The sequence below is a fragment of the Perna viridis genome, chromosome 10 (assembly GCF_037379345.1).
Source record: "Perna viridis isolate PV_CMFRI_1.1 ecotype Kerala chromosome 10, ASM3737934v1, whole genome shotgun sequence".
In the NCBI taxonomy this organism is placed as follows: domain Eukaryota; kingdom Metazoa; phylum Mollusca; class Bivalvia; order Mytilida; family Mytilidae; genus Perna; species Perna viridis.
The window spans coordinates 29535268-29550603 of NC_142454.1; the positions used below are offsets into that span (position 1 = coordinate 29535268).

Genomic DNA, 15336 nt, shown 5'->3' on the forward strand with positions numbered 1-15336 from the left:
CAATGTTTATAAAAAGAAGTAGGAATGCTTACCACCCTATTGGAGAGCCTAAACCACACTCTGTTTTAGTGAAATCGGGATTGCTGATTATATTAAATTTCTGTATGTATTTGTGCAATTTCTGGTGTTTTTACATTAAAAGTAAAAACAAGCAAAGTATGAATAAAATAGAGATCAGAATATTCACAAGCACAAGCCAAGGAGAAAACTCGAACATGAAAACAAACAGTAACTGCATTCCTTATCCATAATTTAACTTTTTTTAACACATAGATTCATATGTCTCCAATTTAAAATTTCTTTTCCTTTGGTATGCAAGCTCAGATGCTTTGGTAATTGATAAATTGCCAGTACCCTCTCTGTGTTTTGTGTTTTCTCATTGCAGTTGCATTTTAACTCCATAATTTGACAGTCAACAAAGGGTAGATCAGATTTAATTTCTGCCAGGTAGAATGTAAATACTTTTCCTTCAACATAAATCTTTCATGTTGCCTTCTTTACTTTAAAAAAAAAAAACTTTCCACAGGTTGTGATGTGTATACCCCCTCTCATACAGGAAGATGATATTGGATAGAAACCAAAATGACTAACAAACTATAATGGCCCATATACAGTATATAACGCCACACACCAAATTAAATTAAATCCGTCCAGTATAAAATGCTTGTGACGAAAATTGGAAACAGGAAGCTGATGTATCTGAGAGCAACAAAATCACTTACATAAAGCCAAAAAAACCCAAATAAAATAAATCCATCTATTAGGAGTCAGATGGACAAGGTTATTCAAATATACATGTACCACCCACTCCTTGAGTGAGGGCATACTATTTTTTCAATAGAGAATGATCATTTACATATGAACAGATTGTTAGTTACTGGTAAATGAAATACACTAGGGTTACCTCCCTTTTACCACAAAAGTTGACTATTTTGATTAAATTGGTGGGAGGATATGCATAGTGCAGTCATACATGTATGTATCCTCTTTAATTTAAATATTGACCTCATTTAGTTCATTCTAAAATCTGATCTGATATCAATACTTGGAAAATGTTCACTGTTCTTAAAAAATACAGTGAATAGTTTTCCAACAGCATTTATTATATTCAAATGTTCATATACATGTTTACGATTATTCACATCATGTTTGAACAGTTTCTGAAACAATTCTTCAGAGTCAGTGTACATAAGTTACAAACTTTGTGTATCATTCCATCACAATGACTTGATACATGCATAATGAAGCTTGGTCACAACTGCAAAGACAACTGCAATCTGAAATATATCATCACATAAATCAGCATTCTACAATACATGTATATAATGTTCACAGTAATTTAGTATACATAAAATGTACATGTGCATTTGTACATAAACATACATGACAGGTACTTCAAAAATAACACAATAAAAATGTATTAAAGAACTTGCTACTGTTACGCCATAACGTGCAGCTAGATATGAACACATAAGAGAATCATGAATAACTAAATTACATGTACAGTATTTCAAGCTTGATACAGCTCTGATTTAGGATAAACAAAGCACATTTTTCTGTTCCTGACACAGAATGATATAAAATTTACATATGATAAATGAACTTCCTATCAAGTTTCATCAGAAGTCATTGAATAGTTGGTTAAGGAGGAATCAATGTGCTTTTACAACATACATTTATGTACATGTACATTAGCAGACCAAGTGATGCCTAAATATCATTCTAATATGACGTCCTTAACAGGCTTTGAGACCACAACTGTGATCAATTTTCGATTGCCATATGAGCAGCATGCGACTTATTGGGTGTGGCATTGGGCGTGGCTTGTGTGTTTGTAAACTACTGTTCATTTTAATCATCTAAACAAACACATGTAACATCCCGATCAGCTGCTTTCATTAATTTCAGTAGAGTGAATAAACATCAAATTCATATTTAATACTGATACCGATATACTGATATATGAGTTTTGAATATGGTTAAAGTTTAGCTACCATATATACTCACATATAAGTCGATCCCCCTATTAGTTGGAACCCCCTTTTCAGTCCAAAATTTTTGGAACCTATCCTTGACAAGCTAACAAGTTGGACTGATTTCTGACAGCTGCATGGCTTACACTAATTACAATGAGTCCATCTGTTTGTCCAAATCAATTTTAAAGTAATTAAGTACAACCCAGAGTTGTTTTTATAGTAGTAAGCAATTACAATTACAAACTCTTGACAAGCCATGTGAATTGTTTTAATACGGTCATTTTTTCATTTATTCTAATTTTGTTACAACCAATTATCCAAATTAAAATCACAAATATAAGTAAAAACACAGAATAAAGAAGAAAATTTAAAATATTCTTACACATCATTTTTGAAGATATTTCATTTAGTTAAGAGGTTTTATCGTAAGAAAAAAAGATATTAATATAAAAAAATATCAATACCAATTAAAATGCATACTTTTGTTACGAATTATGGTACATTATTGGTCATGTTTCTATTCATCCTTCCAAGTCAGGGTTTTGAGTTCACCCTCACTCCCTCAAACCCCTGACATCACTCATTCATATTTAGCTGCTATCGTCCAGCCAATTCCGAGTGGTTGCTTCTCCGGGTGAAAAGCACCAATGAAAATCGATTTAACATAAAATGTCTGTGGAAAGGTAAACAATAATACGAGGTAATGGATGATCCAATATAGTAACTGAAAGTTGTATGATGTCACAAATGATGCAATAAGAGCAAAAAGTTTTAGAGTTTAGAGTCTTTACTGAAAAAAAAAAAAATTTTATGTGTAGCCACTTCGTAAGTTATATCGAAAAGTTTCTATTATGAGTGATTTGATTGGATTTTGGATTCGGGTTAAATTTAAGGAATTCACTAGATGGCGCTGGATGACACCCGCTAAATATGAATGAGTGATGTCAGGGGTTTGAGGGAGCGAGGGTGGACTCAAAACCCTGACTTGGAAGGAATTTTTCTATTACACCTTTCGGTTTTTGGTTATATGAATGTACACAGGTAAAAATCAATACACAAAATGGATCAGTGGGAAATACAAAGAAAATCATAAATGGTCAGTATTGTGGCCAAAAAAAATATTTAAAAAACAATATTCTTTTACTGTACCATCTTTTAGCTGGAAAAGGTAGAAGATGAAGACAATATTCCAAAACTGATGTTTACAATTTACATATATAATAACATTGTACCATTGCTGTTCAATGTTGGTGTCATGCTCATGTCAATCATCAAGGTTTTGACATTTTCAAGCCAAAAATTTTAGTTCATCAGCTATATCTTGTCAATAAGTCGGAAATCTTCCCAGTAGTTAAAAATTTAGTCCCATTACAGGCGAATATATATGGCAAGTGGTAAAATACGATGTAATTCAATAACTCGCAATAATGTCTAAATGCACAATTAAACAAACAGAAGGATGGATAATGTGACTTCAATATACCAGTATCCCAAAATTTTGCTCCTGGAGGGTATGGTTAAAAACTTGATGCACAAGAGAACCAGATTTGCTTGCCAGGTCAAAATAATGTTTTTTTTGCTTTCTGAAGCCAACAACTCAAGTAAAGAGTCGCTACTAAACTTGTATCCTATCACACTTCTTTCATTAAGATCATTGAAGTAGAGTCTTTATAAAAAGCTGACAGGAGGTAGTTCATGATTGTCAAAAACCCACCAAATCCAGTTTTATTTCTTGTTCTAAAACCATTATAGATCACATTAGTTTTTTTATTAAAAAGTGAAGATCTGAATGCAGAAATTATTATTGTTAAGGCTTAAAAAAAAAAAATATGTGTTTCAGGTAACACCCTTTTCAAAATTAGGGATACAAGGTTGGTAGGGTGTTTTTTTTTTTAGGGGGAAGGGAGGGGGGTGCAGATCGTCAATACGCAGAAGCCCTAGCAGTCATAAGTGAATCAAGGTTAATCAAAGATCTATGATCGGTAGGTTTTTAGCCTCCAAGTGCTGACATTTCGCAATTTTGATTGCAAATACTGAACTCCCACTAGCATTCACCATAGCTTTCTTACTGTTACTGTGATAAAAGGTCTCAACACTGGACAGCAATTTGAAGACAATAAAATACATTTTCTGAATTTTATGTGGACTGGTCCACAATTTAAAGTTTATTTCATCAATTTTTGTTCTTCAACTATAAGTTACAAGTTAAAAGGCTACATATTTTTATTTTTGTAATTAATAATTTGCTTTATAGGTCTATATGATAAACTGTATTTTTTTCTATAATCATTCATTCCAATCTGCCTGCTTTAAAGAGATAAATCACATTGAAAATTCATACTAATTGTATTTTAGTGTCATTTACAGAGTTATATCCCTTAATTTGGAGTTTTACAGTACATCATATATAATGTTTACCTCCTAAGTAGAAGGATTATATGAAAAGCTACATGTTGCTTTCAATTTATCATATAATTTCAAACAAAATGTCATAAATAAAAATATGTAGGCTTCCCAACCATGAATTATGTTTTGCATTATTCTTATCTGGAGTGTTACTTAAATCATAATTGGCATAAAAGTGTTGCATACAAACCTCTATTGTCATCCATTGTGATGCTTGATATTGTTCTGAGTTGTGTGCTCCTTCAAGTATTGTGTAATTTATGTCACTTCACTTGCTCCTAACTGCCCAGCTGTCACTCCACCAGTTTTATACAACATTGTATATACCACAGTACATGTACTAGGAGTTTAGATTATTGGTTCCATAAATGTACTTGCATAAAACCAACTGTTGCCATATGCTGATTGTCTCAACTGCTTCAACTTGTCAACAACACAATCAGTTCCAAGGGAATTAACTCTATTGCATCTGAATATCTGTACATCACTACATGTATAAGCAGAACAGGATACAAGGACAAGAAAGAAATTGAAATCCACTAAGTTCATAAAATTCTATCATTCTTCTACTGAGATTATACAGCTGTGTCAGTTTTGTCAACATGCTTGATTTTTTTAAAATAAGATTTGTTTTATACTTGTGATATCTTAAAGATACAAAATGTACATGTATAGACTTAAACCCCAAAAACCATAAGCTCTCTGTAAGGAACCTGTTGTCCAGTGGTTGTTGTTTTTATTTATGTTGATAGATACAGATAACGTTGATTTCCATCTTTTATAAATAGTTTCACATCATTTATTTGGGATCTTTTACAGGTTGCTTTGACATCGGTTTTGCCCTTCATTTAAGACTGTCACGGCTTGTGGTGACCTGTAGAGTATAATTATACATTGCTTGGCATTTGGTGATTGACTTTCTCCTTTGCAACCATACTACATCTCCTATTTAGTTATCAATGTGTTTGTCTGAACTTAATTAAAAGCTAGCTCATATCACCAAACAATTCTTGACTTTAAGGCCAAAAAAGAAAATATGTCTTATTGGCAATATTTTGAAATTCCGGAAATTCATGCCTTTTCTGTCACTAGTACTTAGTATTTATCATATTAAACAACAATGGCAGCCTCCAATGCCAGCACTGCCAGTAATTTAGAAAGAAAACTAGCTGATAGACAAGCATGTGCACCATTACAGTGTCTAATGTTTCTCTCTATGTAGTTTATTAGTCAAGAAACTACAATTGAAAAAAAAAAAATTAAAATTGACCTACCAACCCTTTTTTTTCAGCATGTGACAGTAAACATGCATATTTTTTTTGCCTAAGGTGTTACAGCTTTTATAAAAACAAAAATATTTGGAACCTATATCTTACCTACTTTTTTCTAACTCGGAGCCTTTATTAATGTTGTAAAAATATACTCTGTCAAATAATTCTGTATCAGTAAATGTAAGTCTGTCTCAATGCTCTATGTTTAGTTCTTTGTAAGTGTATGACATACTGTACAGCCTTTCTGAAAACATAGTTATGACCTTCCATAAATACAAGTATGCTATATTGATTTATTTTAATGATTATTACATGTAAACAGAAGACATAATAATTACATACCCACAATCCTACACTTTAATAAAGGGATGAGACTCCCTTCAAAAAAACAATAAAAAATTAAAAACTCTCACATAAAAAATATAAGATATGTGGGAGGTTTTGGGTTAAAATGACCACATTTGTTATGAAAAATACTAAATAACTGTTTTTTTTACATCAAAAATTTGCTTTTCCCAAAGCAGTTCACATCATGAGACAGTACCAATGAGGGGGAATCTGTACCAAAAATTAACATGTACATGTATGCATTCATTTGTACAAACATTCTGCTTCCTTCATGTTCTGAATTGATCTTATGTATTTTTTTTTTTTAAATAACATTATAACCATAAAGTTGAAAATGATAGCACTTTCTGTACATCCGTTACATCCTTCATTTCGTGCATTACAAAGCTAGAACATTGTTGCTTCTAGAAGATAATTCGACTGTCTTTGTGGATATAAACCAATAAAATCTCCAAAAATCTTTCTTAACACAGTGTTATTTAAATACAAATAAAAGTTTGTAATCCAACTCATACACTTTTGGTACATGTAAAATCTTGTAAAAATTTTCAAATATCAAAGACCTGAACCAATCCATGCAACTTTAATTGGGATCATTCACTGATCAGTGATGAAGTTCTGCTCAGTCATCAATTTTTAAAATTGATCTGTTAAACTTGTTATTGTTTCTACATCACATGATAAATGATCATCAGTCGAAATATTTTACATTTGGTGTTTTTAGTTTTTAAACAAAGCATGCAATTCATATTGGTCGTTTTTGCCTCAAATATATTCAAATACGTCTAGAAAACAACTGAGAAGCTATCTGAGTTTATCCTAAAGCCTCGGTGACGTTGATATTTTTTGATATAATATAATATAATTATATAAGAAAAAGATTCAGAAAAATGTTCCCACTATTTTTCCATAGTGCATTTCAACTATATTTGAACTATCATTATCTTAAAGAGGCAAACTTTACAAAAGTAATTTCTTGAGGTTATGAGATATAAATACTTGGATAATGCAATACAATTTCTGTATATTTTTTTTCTTCATGTGCCACACCTTATAAACATTTTACCTGACGGAGAAGTACTTGAATATTCAATTTGCAAAATCAAAAATTATGTAACATTTCGTATCATTTATTAGTACAAAGGTCACTCAATTTAAATCTCAAGATAATCAAAAATCGCACACAATACAAACATAATACAACTGTAAACAAACACACAATTAGAACACAGCTTACCATTTAACTGATTTCAAGGGCTTTGCTCGCTTCTCTAACTTCGTCTTATTCTCCAATCTAATCAAAATTAGATCTCATAACGGAAATGTCGCGAGTACATGCGACATATCAATTAGCTAGGAGCAAGTGCACGATCTAATTTTAATCAAATGATTTATTTCTCTAAATGGAATGCAAACAACTCATACTGGATCTAAATAAAAAAATAATAACTTCATAAGTTTATATGTCTATAGTTAAATAAATTCAGTATTACTCTAGACTAAACAAAAGTATAAAATTTCAAAATAATATGTTCTGTAAATTTAAATATAATATCTGAATCATTATCTATAGCTGTGTCTCAAGGGCTATGACTACTATACCAAAGAAAATAACATACATATACAGACTTTAATACATTCACTTTGCTCTTAAATTTACTACATTTAATGAAAAACATAAAATGATGACTTATATATCATTTAATGCTCTAAGTACATTTAACATGACACTTAATTTGATTCGTTCCAATTCTGAAAATTGCATGAATCGATGTAAATTCCGTCATTTTACATAACCCTAACTATGATTGGATTGGTTTTGCGTTATGATTCAGGGATTGTAACAATCAAAATCAAAGTGATCAACATACATGTAGGTATATCAGTACAGATGTTAATATATACATGTATGTAATTATTTTTTTGGATAACAATGTTTAAAAAATAACCACAAACAAAATTCTTTAAAAATTTCATATTCTTGCAAAATGTATGAGTGAGGAATTTGAAATTCCAAAAAAGCCTAAAATTAACTGTAAATATTTGTAAGAATCAGGCAAAATGGGAAAAATCAGAAACATGCATGTCAAAACCCTACTGATCGGACAGTAAAAAGTCTCTCAAGGATACCTTCTCTATTTGAAAAGACCATTATTTTATCAATGCATCACTGGCTTTGCTCAGAGATTTTTCAACAGAATGTTACAAAAATGAGATTTTTGACAGTTATCAGCCCTTGAAGTGTCCACTTTCAGTGAAACTGTAACTCAATGGACCATCATGATATGGAAAATTGTGTATGTTTTCTTTGATACTGACAGTGAAAATAGTCAAATTAAACTATCAAAACTGTGGGTATTTCCATACCATATTTCACCCTGGCACTCCCCGATTCTTACAGATACTGATACCTAATGCCTAAACTGCATTTTTTTTCTATTTAACTATTATGTGGGTGGCTGCAAAACATATAATTCAATTAAAATTTTTCTGCCAAAATTCTTCAAAAATCACATTTCCTTGCAAAATGTATGAGTGTGAACACTAAAATTTCAAAAAAGGCTTAGATTTTTGTATAAATTGTTCAAAATTGTCAATGTAGGTACCCTATATCAAACTAGTGACTGTGACAAACTAGTGACTGTGACAAATAAATTTCTTGAGTCGGGGGCATAGCACCTGATACGACAGGCAATTTGTTTTGTTAGTCCTGCATACCATACATAAAAGTCTACAAAAGTACATTTATAATAAAACAAATTTAAATATTCCTTTCTGTCGTACCATTCAGGGTTCGTTTGTTACACCTTTTTTTTGTATCACATACTATATGTATAATTCAGTCAGTATTTTTTAGCTAGTGACTGTTGGAGTTTGTCAGAACTTTTCTAATCCACATCACACTTCTACCTAGAACAGTTCCTGACAGATTATGAACAGCTTGTTCAAAGCCCTGAAAGATCCTGACAGTTTTAGAAGAGTTGTATGACAGCGATCCTGGCAGAACCTTAGAGAGGTTAGAAGTCATTGCAACTGTACATGCATTAGCAGGGTTCTCAATAAGTGCCAGTGACCGGCGATTTCGCCATCTACTTTGACATTGGCGCCAGCTATTTTGTTGCTAAAAAAAAAATTAAATTGAAAAATGTTTGGTTATTTTACTTTTCATACATAAAAAAATGTGTCATAAACCCTTGATCGAGGTGTTTATAGTAATGCAGATTATTTCCTTGATAAACTTTTTTTTTGTCGTGATTGGCAGTACGAATGAATAAACCAACTTTAATCATGGTTAATTTGGTGCTTTTGTAATGGACGTGATCTGTTTTTTATTCAAACGCATTACTGATTCTGTATCACAGATTCCATATGTTGGAAGTTTCAGAATCAAATCAACATTTGCAGTCATCATTGACCAAAGCATGTCACAGTGCAAGTACAGAAAAATGTCACCTTATTTTACTGAAAAAGCGATAGATGGTGTGTATAGACAAATGTCAACATCTTTAAATGACATCACGTTATTTTTTAGGTGTGATCAGGCCGAACTCTTTTGCTTCACATAAAAAAAATCACATAAATTTTCAAATTTAAGTAAAAATGAGCTCAAAAAATGGAATAAGTGAACAAAATCTGCTCAAAACAGCCCAGATGCCATCTCCTGCACTCTAGATTTTCAAAATTTTCTTGCAGTTTGTTTATATTGTTTTCAAGCGACCAAAGCGACCAATATTTTACACTTGGTCGTGACAGATCACTGGTCTAATCAGTTACAAACAGCTGATAAATGCAGGTCATTTAAACTCAAACATTTAATCAGAAATCTATCTAATCAGTTATAAATAGCTGAGGGCTGTTCCAGTAAAACATACATGGGACGGGGGGAAGGCACTTGAAAATTGGGGTAACATCCCATAGAAGGGATATTTTTCCACTCCTACCCACCCATAGAGGTAAAAACCCAAGCTTTATAGGCACCACCAGAAGCAAATTAAAATTTATATATATTCTTTAACAGTATTCCCATGGTGATACATTACTTTTTTATATAATTCAGCTGCATTTGAGACATTTCATACAGATAATAGCAAGACATAGCATGATTTCATGAATGCTTCATTTCATTTCTGTAGTTTTGCCCATCACTTGCATGTTGCACATCTTTATGTATAGACTAGCGCTTTTACTGCTTGTGTTCGTTTATCTGTATATTAAAATTCATATATAATCTTTAACAGTATTCCCATGGTGATTCTTTAATTTTTTATATACATGTATTTCAGCTGCATTTGACATACATGTATTTCATACAGATAATAGCAAGACATTGCATAATTTCATGAATGCTTTATTCCATTTATACATAGTGTTCTAGCTATGGTTTTTAAATAGAGGGGGGCACAGGGAAGAGGACACTTTAACATGTACCATGTTTTTTTTCAACCAAAAAGGAACATTGGTGTATTTGAAGTTTTTCTTAAGATTTATGATTCCATTAAGTCAGAAATATGTTTATTCATTTTTTTGTTGCTTTTCTTGTATGTATGTATTCTTATTAAATAATACAGGAATGATGTGTAGACAAAAATTAATATTACTTTTGTAGACTTTAAAGCAGTATACTATCACACCACAAAGGAGATTCAGGGCAAGTGATTCTTAACATTTATGACATACTATGAGGTACAATGTTGCATGAAATGTAACAAATATTCAATATTGTTCCAATTCAATTTCAAAATCATATTATTTTCTCTAACTAATAGAATTATAACATTTGAAAAATTACCTGTACTGTTGACAATATAGAATATTTTAAAAAGAATTGAACTGACAGAGGTAACTGACATATTGACTAAACAAAAAATATGCAACATGCAATTGTTTACACCCATGGTCAACTTGAAAATATTTTTAAAATTAATTGTACAAAAAAAATAATTATTAACCAATGATTGGCTGTCCATGAAATGGTGATATATCCAACCGGGATCCAATTTCTACTTGTAAATGATCATCATCCAACAACCCTGATCAGCTGAATGATCACCAATAATTACCTGAGGTATACCTGAGGGTTAATTACGACAGGTAAATGAAGGTGACACTTCATAATTGGCTCATGTATGTTTTGCTGGAACAGCCCTGATAAATGCAGGTCATTTAAATTCAAACATTTTATCAGAAAACTAACTCGAAATGAAAAAAAGATCAAATCACCTACTTCGCTGATGTAATAATGGAAAATCTCGGGCATCCTTGAGTAAGATGTACTTTTGTAAAAGCGAACGCCGCAAAAAGGTGTGAGCTCTATGGCTATTATGTGTTCTTTCTAAATTTCCCTTAAGGTTCCCCAATATACTAACGAAAAAAGAGTCTTTGTCAAAATCGAAGCATAGCCTTTTCAAAGATAGGAAAGGCAATCATTTTCTTGTTTGGAATTTGAAGCTGTCGTCTGAATTTTGTTTACGTCACATGATATGTGTAAACTATTCCCACCATCCGTGGAGAATTGTAACATTTCCTGTATCTGTACAGATTGATTTGACAGGCCAAAACTGAAAAGGATGTTGCTCAGCGATTTAGTATTTTTTTAAATTTAAGGTTAACACACTTCAATGCTACTTTCTAGATTTAACAAATCCTTTAAAAAAAGTCAAGCTTTCTACTCACCAAAGGGAAAGTGGGCACATAATAATCAACTTTCCCACATCAAATCGTTCAAGTTATTCATATTATTCATTTATTGATATGAACCTCCAAAAAATAATTAACCAGCAGATTTTCAAATAGAAATATTGATTTTGTTTGCTGCTAAGATACCTGTATAAATAAAAATAAATATTGCACTCAATGCGACCCCCTCCTTGTAATGTCCTATGTTCAGGGATTGACACTAACAGTCGCCCAGTCGCCCATGGCGACTTAAATTTTTGCTGGGCGACGATAATAACCATTGTTTGTCGTCCGAGTGGCGACCGTAATTTTGGTACATGGTCAAGTTTGTTTTCCGGTTTTTAGGCATACCGGGAATCGCAACTGGTTGAATTTTGCGTACAAATACAAATAATAAATACCAGTTAGTAAAGACCATGGTAAAATGGTGATTTTCATGCTATTGATAGTTTAGGTCCTAGTGCAGCAGAACCAACCTCTGACAATAATTATGATGCTGAAGATGATCTGATGTTTGGTGTGAACAATAAATATTATTCCAGCTCAGAAAGTGATTCTGGAAATGAATTGTTGGATTCTGATTTAGATGAGGACTTTGTTTTTGAAAGACTTTTTGACTTTGGAAGAGATTGATGATGTTTCACTGTTTCAATCACTAATGAGTTTTAATTCATTATTGTTTAAGAATTAATAAAAAAAAACTATTTCATGAAATGTTTATTTGTGAGTACTCACTACAGTACTAGATGAGAACCAATTAGGTAATAAACTGAAGACAGGGAAATAAATAGTTTACTCCATAATACTTTTAAAATCTCTTGAAAAGAAATGTATTTTCAAACAATTACACATTAAACTAATATTCTGAAAAATTTTCTGGGCGCCTAACTTTTTTTTCTGGGCTCCTAGATTTTTTAACTTAGGAGCCCGGGTGGCAACCAAGATAAAAAAGTTAGTGTCAATCCCTGATGTTTATTTTTATGAGTCTCGTTCAGACAGTACATATACGGTAAAGTTCACAGTGCTTGCTAATTTAGGCAATGCCTACCCCATAATAGTTCCTTAACTCAATGGAACCTTGTTAAAGAACGATTAAATCTTACCCTCGGGTGTCTGAGATTTCCCAATCTTGCACTCCTACACTACAGTAGTACAGACAGTACAGGAGTTAGATTCTTAAAACTTTAAAATATCCCATACAGTTTACTAAGGGTATCACAGGTGCTTGTTTCTGTCTATGTGGGGGAAATGCTATCAAACAGCTGTCGACTATCAATGCCCAAGTCGACCCCTGTTTGATAGTATTTCCCCCACACAGACAGTTCACGACCTGGTATCTTATTTCTTTTTAGGAGGGGGTTTTGTAATGTAAGAACTTTAAAATTCAGACCTCATGAACAAAAATTACCAAATATTCCTGTATGTACTTTGATCTTACACTCTATATATGTCAGCTCGAGTCCTCTTACCATAGCACAAAGCAACATGTTTTTGTAAGAACAATATGCACATGGCAGGTTAATTGGTCACACAAGATAGCTCGACCCAGAGACGATTCGGCCATTTCTCTCCTATCATTCGAACTGGACTTTGATAGAAAACCCGCATATATTCGGTGACATTATGATTTATTGGTACATATATATGATGCAAATAAACGATAAATTGTTAAAAATAAATAAATAAATAAGATATGATAATGAGGCGGGAGGGGCTATAGGGAAGCCATACAGGGCCATGTCCTCACGTATAAACGTACATACCTGTGGTCATATTCGCTAAAGTGTCAAATTGTTGGCAAACAGATAAAAATATCTTTTCTAAAATACTAGTCCTCGCCTAGCAGTAAAGTTTAACTAAAGACATTGATTTTTTTTTAATTATAACACTTTTGGATGATGTTTTAAGCGCAGCTAGGGGTGCACCAGTCTAAAAAAATGTCTCGAAGTACATGTGTGTATTGGCAATCCGTTTTCGACCCCCCCCCCCCGTCTCTGAGTAGTTTGTTATATTGTAATCTATGTGAATAAATCTGGTTTGTTCGATACTCCTATAGCAACACATTTTTTATTTCGCCTTCCATTTATCTACTACACGTATATAAAACTATCGTCTGCAAGATATGGTGGTTTTCATTTACTTTGAATAAGTGATGCCTTCAGAAATAAGTCTCTTACACGATGCTGGTCATGGGCCGATCTAAGCAATCGTTTAATCAATATAGCAGTTAAGGTACCATTATTGAAATGGAGAACTGGGAGTAAATGTACACTTGACATGCACAAGCACACAAAAAAAACTTGTAAAAATTTAATACAAACTATCTTAAAACAGGTCTCCGATCCCCATTTTACCATTTCATATGTGGAGGGATTTAATTTTTACCACTTTTAAAAGGGCAGGATGACCGAATGGAAAAAGAATTTAGCAATAGTTGTAACACAGTTACCTCCCTTAGGTGTCACGGCGGAATGCCAGAATAGAAAGACAGGATACATACCGGGATTTTGGCAACGATTTCCTTACAAGTTTGAAAATATGGGAATTTCCTCAAGTTTGTTGGAAATATTTCATAGTAATCTCGATGTGTTCACTTACATTAATTTAAAATAAATTCTTCTTATTTTCAGCTCGGAGGATTCGGGTATGGGCACGGGATGTCTAAACTTCTTCAATGACTTGGTGAATGAACACTGTTCTTTAATAGTATGTGCAAATGTTTTTGAAACTTACATGATAATTTTTTTCATATACGACATTAATAAGTCCCTGACATTCATCGATTATAGTTACAGTATCTACTCTACGCATCAAGATTTTTAGCAAGTGCGACGACAACAAAAAAAAAAAAAAAAAAAAAATGGCGTCGGGTAGTTTCGCCCTTTTTCCCATTCGCCCTCTCGTTGTTTCGCCTTTTTTCCCGTTCGTCCGGGTTGTTTCGCCCTTACTGCAGGGTCGTTTCGCCCTTATTGTAGGGTCGTTTCGCCCTCATTTGATATGCATGTGTTTATATATACCGAGTAATTGATGGGTCATTTCGCCCTCCTTAGATTTATTTTCCTGTTAATTGGCTTGTGTTGTGACAAGTAAGAATACATGTTTATTCTGTGAATAAAAACTCGAATGTTTGTATAGTAGGGGTTGATCTAATTGTTAAATTGATAGATACTTGTACTGGTATTCCTTTTTCTTTCAAATAAAGCCCATCAGTTTTGCTGATTCTGAGGCAATGTCACAAGAGATATTTATTGAGAAATGAGAAAATTGGAAGATATTGATAACCAATTATGTCATTATATATCTTTTTCGGCCTCGAGAATAAATGTGATATATGGTGATGACAGAAGAGATTCATATAAGTTCTGAACATTTATTTAAATAATTCATGAGTATAAGAGCACAATTACTAGCACATCGTTACAACAAACTGTTTAAAGAATACATAGAAAATGAAGCATGATTAAAATTTGATTGAGAATAAAAGCACTATTTATATAAGTTACATATAATAACACATAGTAAATGACAGGGTTAAAAATACAACATGATCATGGGAATTATAAAAGCACTAATTATAATAGTCACAACATCGTTCAAAAACACTGGATCACAATATCATCAGTCGCAAAATCGGTATACACGTTCAATCTTCTTGAGGA

The 15336-nt window shown here is 32.4% G+C and overlaps 1 long non-coding RNA gene across 4 annotated transcripts in view; it reads right to left on the minus strand.

Annotated features, from left to right (window-relative positions):
* Positions 1-974: 974 nt before the first annotated feature.
* Positions 975-15336, minus strand: part of LOC148605290 (uncharacterized) — a 49769-nt gene continuing 35407 nt past the window's right edge. The window contains exons 1-6 of one of the 4 annotated variants that reach the window (XR_015915882.1): positions 13086-13224; positions 8786-9122; positions 7239-7431; positions 5763-5897; positions 4573-5256; positions 975-1277 (exon numbers count right to left, since the gene is read on the minus strand). This is a non-coding gene — a long non-coding RNA (uncharacterized LOC148605290). Of the gene's footprint in view, positions 1278-4572; positions 5257-5758; positions 5898-7238; positions 7432-8785; positions 9123-13085; positions 13225-14410; positions 14578-15336 lie in introns of those variants that run through there. The other 3 variants (XR_015915880.1, XR_015915881.1, XR_015915883.1) reach the window with 3 other exon arrangements.